This window comes from Triticum dicoccoides, chromosome 4A, assembly GCF_002162155.2.
Source record: "Triticum dicoccoides isolate Atlit2015 ecotype Zavitan chromosome 4A, WEW_v2.0, whole genome shotgun sequence".
NCBI lineage: Eukaryota > Viridiplantae > Streptophyta > Magnoliopsida > Poales > Poaceae > Triticum > Triticum dicoccoides.
Window position 1 is genome coordinate 8,574,450 of NC_041386.1, and position 8,359 is coordinate 8,582,808.

Sequence of the window (8,359 nt, forward strand, 5' to 3'; positions counted from 1 at the left end):
CCCCATTTCCTCCATGGACTGGGCTTCCCTCTCCACCGATTTGTCCAGGGGCTCATGTTCTACTACAGCCTGGATTTCCATGATCTGGCCCCGAACTTCGTCCTCAACATCTCGGCGTTTATTGTCGTGTGCGAGGCCTTCCTCCGCATCCGCCCCCATTTCGGCCTATGGCTCAAGACTTTCAACGTCAAGCCGAAGGTGGTGCGCGGCAACCAGGCGGAGTGCGGAGGCGCCATGGTGGGCAAGATGGCCAACGTCCTATGGCTCGAGGGCTCCTTTGTGGAGACCCTGAAGGGGTGGCAATCGGGGTGGTTTTACATCACCGAGCCGCGCGACGCCGAATGGGTCGCACCCCCCGAGTTCCGATTCGGACCCCCTACGCGGCTCACCTCCTGGAGGGAGACGGGCCTGTCTTGGGGTAAAAAAGGAGAGTTGCCCGGACTCCAAACATGCATCCAAACCCTGGCGGACAAGAAGCTCAAACTTGTCAACGTAGTCCAGGTTATGATCATCCTCCTGATCCTGCCATGTCAACAACGGGCTTTCAACATGTGGGAGTTCGACCCGGCACGGCACTAAACTCTGAGCAGGATCTTCGACACGACGTACGAAGATGCCTGGAAGGCTACCAAGGATCGCGGATTCAATGCGCAGCGTCACGCTCTCGTGGTAAGCTGTTTTTTTCTTTTACAGGGTATTAGTTCTTCATAGTTTGACTCCATGCGGGATTTAAGCTCCCTTTCCTTTGACAGGATTGGCAGGTGACGTCCGGACAGATCAACTATCCGTCTCCTACGCTCGCTTGGCGAAGCTGCTGGTTCCGGCACCCTATGTGGTGCCAGAGAAGAAGGCCACGAAAAAGGCCGCAGGGACTCGAAAGAGTGCCCGACGCCAGGAGGTGTCGGATCCATCATCCGATGGTTCGGAGGCGCATTCCTCCCATGAAGACGGGGAGGAAGAAGAGGAGAACTCCCCCCCCTCCAGCGGGAGGAGAGGAGAAGAGGAAGGCCACCCTCTCTGGGGAGGCCGGAGGGTCCAAGAAGGGGAAAACCCTTCCTCCGGACTACTCCACCGACGCCGACGCGCGGAGAGGAGTGGCAGCCCAGGGCCAAGCCCCTGGCAAAATCGTAAGTATCTGGATACCAGACTAATTCATAGTATTCGTTTATTGCACAGCTTTCCCTTACGTCGAATATGTCTATGCATCCCACCCAAAGACCGGCTCGACGCGTCGTCAAGCGGCTCACTGGACTCGTCGGATGTGAACTCGCTTCCGACAGCCTCCTCCCCCCGCCCTACGGACGACATCGAAGTGTTGTTCCAACAGGTTCCAAGCCGGGAGGAGGTGGTCCTGGAGGCGTCGCAAGGCGACCTCCTGGACTCTAGGAGCAAAGGGGATGAAATCCCTCAGGGCTCCAAGTCCGGCTATAGGCCGGACACCGCTCCGGAACCTTCAAAGGTTCCAGAGTCCGACGGGGGATCTCCATCCAAGAGGAGCAAGTCCACCGTGCTGGCGGCCCCCGTCCAACCGGAGGCGCCGGACAATATGTTGGAGGCGCTCCAAGGCGCCTCCATCGACGAGGGGTACCGCACTATTATGAGTGTGGTGATCCAGAAGGTTCAGTCCGCCAAGAGCAGGCTGACTGAAGCTTGTACTAGCCTGTTAACAGGCTTTGAGGTAAGTAAAGAATGAATAAATAATATTACCGCATAGACAGTAGCCCCTGATGCTCTGTTTGGCGTTCGGGAAGAAAAGTCGAATAGAGGATCAAATAGAATCGCAGGAGTCTAACAAAAAATGAGTCAATATGGATATGTAGGCTTCCCTGCTTGCATCCGCCGCATTGACTGCAGAAGTGGACACACTAAAGCAGAACGTCGAGCGGTCCGAGCAAGAGCTCGGGCGTGCCAAGAAGCAGCTCGAGGACAATGAAGGTAAGAAATACCATGTTTTTAAATATATATAAAAAGGTGCAATTGCAAAGAATGACAGGATTATCGTGGCTATTTTAGGGGCCACGTCTGAAGTGGCGACCCTTAAGCAGGCGCTGGTCGAGGCCGAGAAGGGGGCGGCCTCGGAGCGCACCGAGCAGGAGAAGTATGAGGCCGAGGTTGGCAAGGTGCGGCAAGAGCTCCAGGCTCTCATGGAAAAATATGAGAGTTTGGAGCTTGACTCAAAGACGCGAGCGTCCGAGCTCGCGGTGGCTATTGAAAACGCCAAGTCTGCCAAGGCCGAATCCCAGAAGACCCTCCAGGAGTTGGATGAGGTGAAGAAGATAGCGGCGGGTAGGGCATTCTTTATGCAAAGCAAACAAATAGACATGAGTTACTTGTTACTTACCCGAATCCGGAGCTCTCTAGGAGCGTTCGCAGATCTTCCCCGGAGTGTATCCGATGCCGCCGCATTCTACTGAGCCGAGGAGGGCAGCTCGACAGAGAAGGTGTTCTGGTCTCAGTATACTGAGGCCGGACACCCTGTGCCCCTGAGTGACCAGCTGAAGCAACTGGTCGAGCTCCACAAGGCGGCCGAATAGGCCATGAAGGGCCTCATTGTTCGGCTGTGGCCTGGAGGGGCTCTGCCTGGGAGCTATTTCGGGCTGGTGCGGCGGTTGGTGGAGGCCTGTCCAAGGCTCGAAGTCATCATGCGCTCCGTCTACATTGAAGGTGCCCGTAGGGCCCTTGCCCGTGCTAAGGTGCACTGGGGCAAGTTGGATGCTGAGAAGCTGGTGAAGGACGGGCCACCGCCGGGGAAAGAGCATCGCAAGCCCGAGAATTACTATAAGGATGTTCTGAAGGGTGCCTGCCTTATGGCGGATGAATGTTCTAGGGATGTAAATTTTGAGTGAAACTTGCTCGTTTTGTCCTGTGCGCTGAAAACTTGTTTATATGCGCTAGGCAATGCTGTTTGAATTTAAAATATTACCTTCTATGCGGCTGTTTATCAATTCTGAGAGATGGCGAGTCATCGGCTTCTGCCCCCGTGCCGCTAGTGCTGGGGTGTTCGAGGATAAACCTGAGCGCTCTTTTTCCCATGTTTGGGTCCTTCGAGGGAGGCGCTCAGCCCAACGAACAAGGCAATCGGACTATGATGTGTGAACACTCTCACTTAGCCATAGAATTCTATAATTTTAAATTTCGGCGAAGCCCCTGGTATTCGGAAGACCGAGTTCGGGGCACTATCCACGCCTTGGCTGGACAGAGCCGGCTCCTCGCCCTAAGCGGCATAAGTCTTTAGGGACTCGAAAAACCTCTCGAACAGCGACCAGCTCTCGCTTCATCATGACAGTCAGTTTTAGCTTTCTCCACTGAGGTGCTCGACCCAGCTCAACTGGGGCACAATCGCAGTGGTTCTCCTAGTGATACCTTAGCCGATATAGCGGAACGCAAGGTACCAAAACATAGGAGCCGGGCAAACCCAACTATTGACCCAAGACATGATTCGGAGCCGATGCATATAATGCTATAAGTATGGGGTGCCGCACTTATTAAAGTGTTCGGACTTCTCACACCATATTGAGAGGTACTAAAGCCCCTGGCGTATTTTGGCCGTACCAACATGTACGGGTGCAACATGTCGTTAAGGAACATATAAAAAGAAAAAAAAGTAATGCAAAAATAGACGAAAGCTATGCATTGTTTATTAAAAAGGGTTGCGATCAAAGCAGAACGATACAAATAATGCGATAAGTGGAAGGTTGGACTAGTTAACATGTCCATTCCAGGGGCAAGCTGCGGAATAGTATACGGAATAGGTATACTGCTCATGATAGAGACCACCTGGGAGTTCCATAATGCGGCATGGCTTGTCTGCTTCCCTGGTTCTTGCATGGTTTGTGTGGCAATTGAACTGCCGAACAGGCCTTCCGAAGGATGGAGTCCTGAAAGTAAGAGAAAAATAAAAAGAAATCGGCAGCCCCTGGTACGGTTTAAGCCGTATTTTTGGTTGTGCCATGATGGTGCCCCTCCCCCTGTACCCATGGTATCTCTAGGGCATAATTATGGACGCGAAGTACTGGCATAACCTTTTTGTGAGGGTTGGGGTTGGGGCCGCATTGCTATGTCTGCTCGGATCGTGCCAGGCGGTCTTCTTGTAGGTTACGCCGGGCGCGCTTGACGGTGTCCGGTCCTTTAGTGGCCGGACTGGAGAACTGCCTGGAGAGGCTGCTTTGTACTTACGCTACAAGGGCCGCCACGTGCTCCTCCGTTCGGAGGGAGCGTTTTGTGTTTCCATTTGACCGTAATTACTCCTCGAGGGCCTGGCATCTTGAGCTTAAGGTATGCGTAGTGCGGTGCCGCATTGAACCTAGCGAATGCGGTTCGTCCGAGCAGTGCGTGATAACCACTGCAGAACGGGACTATGTCGAAGATTAACTCCTCGCTTCGGAAATTACCCGGAGACCCGAAGACCACTTCAAGTGTAACTGAGCCTGTACAGTTGGCCTCTACACCTGGTATTACGCATTTAAAGGTCATTTTGGTGGGCTTAATCCTCGAGGGATCTATGCCCATTTTCTGCACTGTATCCTGGTAAAGCAGGTTCAGGCTGCTGACGCCGTCCATAAGGACTCTAGTGAGATGAAATCCGTCAATAATTGGGTCTAGGACCAATGCGGCGAATCCGCCATGACGGATTCTAGTGGGATGGTCCCTTCGATCAAAGGTGATCGAGCAGGAGGACCATGGGTTGAACTTTGGGGCGACTGACTCTACCGCGTATACGTCCCTTAACGCGCGCTTCCGCTCCCTTTTGGGGACGTGGGTTGCGTATATCATGTTCACCGTCCGCACTTGTGGGGGAAAACCCTTCTGTCCACTGTTGTTCCGTGGCCGGGGCTCCTCGTCATCATCGCTATGCAGCCCCTTGTCTTCATTTTTGGCGTTTAACTTGCCTACCTGCTTGAACACCCAACAATCCCTGTTGGTGTGATTGGCCGGCTTTTCGGGGGTGGCATGTATCTGGCACAAGCGGTCTAGTATTCGGTCCAAACTGGACGGGCCCCTAGGATTCCTTTTGAATGGCTTTTTCCGCTGACCGGATTTAGAGCCTCTGAATCCGGCATTAACTGCCGTATCCTCATCACTGTCGCTGTTAATGCGGCACTTCTGCTTGTTGCGACACGACCTGCCACTACTGTCCCTGGTGTCCGAATTACCAGGGTTCTTGGTCATATTGTTAATACGAGCAAGCCAGCTGTCTTCTCCCGTGCAAAAACGGGTCATGAGTGTCATGAGTGCTGCCATAGATTTCGGTTTTTCCTGTCCAAGGTGCCTGGCCAGCCACTCGTCACGGATATTGTGCTTGAAGGCTGCTAGGGCCTCAGCGTCCGGACAGTCGACTATTTGATTTTTCTTTGTCAGGAACCGTGTCTAGAATTGCCTGTCCGATTCCTCTGGCTGCTGAATTATGTGACTTAGGTCATCGGCGTTTGGGGGTCGTACATAAGTGCCCTGGAAATTGTCAAGGAATGCGGCTTCCAGGTCCTCCCAACAACTGATTGATCCTGTTAGCAAGATGTTAAGCCAATGCCGAGCTGGTCCTTTAAGCTTGAGTGGGAGGTATTTGATGGAGTGGAAATCGTCGCCGCGGGCCATGTGGATATGAAGGAGATAATCCTCGATCCATACCGCAGGATCTGTTGTGTCATCATATGATTCGATGTTTACGGGTTTGAAACCCTCGGGGATTTGAAGATCCATTATTTTGTCTGTAAAGCATAGTGGGTGTGCGGCGCCTCTGTACTGGGCGATATCATGACGTAGCTCCAATGAGCTGTGTTCGGCCCTGTCGAATTTGTGGCCGGCGTGATGGTTACCGTCTCGACCCGTGGGGCGCCCACGCGATTCGTAGATCGAGCGTGTTTGCCTTGCCTTGTCCTCCAACATGTCTCGTAAGTCCGGTGCATATTCCCGTGCCTTGGTACGGGGTGCGGCTTGAGTGGAGGGTTGGGAGGCCTCTTTGTCGCGGCCATGAGTTGGCCGGTCGGCCGCATCAAGTGCTTCCTCCTCTAATGGGGGTAGCAACCTGCGCTTTGGGTAGCTCTTGGAGGGGCGTTCGAGTTTATGCTCTTCGGCCGCAAGGACTTCAGTCCATCTGTCGACCAGCAAATCTTGATCAGCTCTAAGCTATTGCTGTTTTTTCTTGAGGCTTCTTGTCGTGGCCATAAGCCTGCGTTGAAAACGCTCTTGCTCGACGGGATCCTCTGGCATGACGAATTCGTCGTCGTCGAGGCTTGCCTCGTCTTCGGAGGGAGGCATATAATTATCGTCCTCGACCTCTCTGTCTGCCGCTCTCTCACGAGGGCTGGTTTCTCCATCCTCCTGTGCTAAGTCTTGCTGGAGGGGGTTTTCTTTGGCGCTTTCCGGAGTATTATTATCTCCCGTGCTGGAATCACTGTATTTGTTTTGGCGGGATTTTGATCGGCGCCGCTGACGCTGGCGCTTAGGCTGTTTCTTGGAGGGGTCATCCTCCGTTGTTCCATAGCCATCTCCCGCTTTTGGGGTGTCCACCATGTATTTGGCATATGACAAGGTGGCTTTCCAGGGCCTAGTAGGCGCTGGTTATTCATCATCTCCTTCATCGGTGTCCATGCCGTCGATGTCTTCGGAGTCAAAGTCGAGCATGTCGGTTAAGTCGTCGACAGTGGCTACAAAGTAGGTGGTGGGTGGGGTTTGAATTTCTTCATCGTCCGTACCCCAACCTTGCTGACCGTAGTCCGGCCAGGGCTCTCCCGATAAAGAGAGAGACTTCAGTGACTTCAGGATATCGCCGAAAGGCGAGTGCTGAAAGATGTCCGCGGCAGTGAACTCCATGATCGGCGCCCAATCGGATTCGATCGGCCGGAGCGCGGAGGGTTCGGAGTCCGGAGAGGAGTCTGACTCCTTGGAGTCACGAGTCTCGCAGAGTAAGCGCCTGGTGTTTGGCTCAATCGCCATTGGGATCGGAGCCCCCGAGGTGGCGTCCAACCTCCCATCCTCGATCGGCGCAGTTGGCTCCGAATTAAGGGTCGGAGCCAATGCGGGTGCGGCCTCCGGGGCACTGTTATGCAGCAGAGCTAAATCATGCTCCTCGTGACAGTGCGGCGGGCTCCGCAGTGGCTCGAATCCGTCAAAGATCGAGTCCCCGCGGATGTCAGCCGTGTAGTTTAAACTTCCAAATCTGACCTGACGGCCGGGGGCGTAGCTTTCGATCTACTCCAGACGGCCAAGCGAATTAGCCCGCAGTGCGAAGCCGCCGAACACGAAGATCTGTCCGGGGAGGAAGGTCTCACCCAGGACTACATCGCTATTGATGATCATAGGAGCCATCGAGCCTGACGGCGACGACACAGAGGAACTCTCAATGAAAGCACCAATGTCGGTGTCAAAACCGACAGATCTCGGGTAGGGGGTCCCGAACTGTGCGTCTAGGCTGGATGGTAACAGGAGGCGAGGGACACGAAGTTTTACCCAGGTTCGGGCCCTCTCGATGGTGGTAAAACCCTATGTCCTGCTTGATTAATATTGATGATATGGGTAGTACAAGAGTAGATCTACCACGAGATCGAGGAGGCTAAACCCTAGAAGCTAGCCTGCGGTATGATTGTTGATGTGTATGTTGTCCTACAGACTAAAACCCTCCGGTTTATATAGACACCGGATAGGGTTAGGGTTACATAGAGTCAATTACAATGGTAGGAGATCTACATATCCGTATAGCCAAGCTTGCCTTCCACGCCAAGGAAAGTCCCTCCCGGACACGGGATGAAGTCTTCAATCTTGTATCTTCATAGTCCAGGAGTATGGCTAAAGGTATAGTCCGGCTATCCGAACACCCCCTAATCCAGGACTCCCTCACCGAGCCTTCCACCCTTTACCAAGTATATAGGTGCATTAAGCAAATAAGATATATTGTGATATCCCAACAATAATCATGTTCCAACATGGAACAAACTCCAATGTTCACCTGCAGCTAACAATGCTATAAGAGGGGCTGAGCAAAGCGGTAACATAGCCAACCAACGGTTTGCTAGGACAAGGTGGGTTAGAGGTTTGACATGGCAATATGGGAGGCATGATAAGCAAGTGGTAGGTATCATAGCATAGGCATAGCAATAGAGCGAGCATCTGGCAAGCAAAGATAGAAGTGATTTCAAGGGTATGGTCATCTTGCCTGCAAAGTTCTCCGAGTTGACGTAAGCTTTATCCTTGAAAGCGTACTCAACGGGTTCCTCGAACTCGAACTCGTCTCCCGGCTCTACCCAAAAAAAGAACACAAGCAAAGGGAGACACAATCAACCACGATGCAATGCACAAGCAACATGATGCAAAACATGGCATGATATGCGGGATGTGATATGCGATGCATATGCATGCTTCGGAA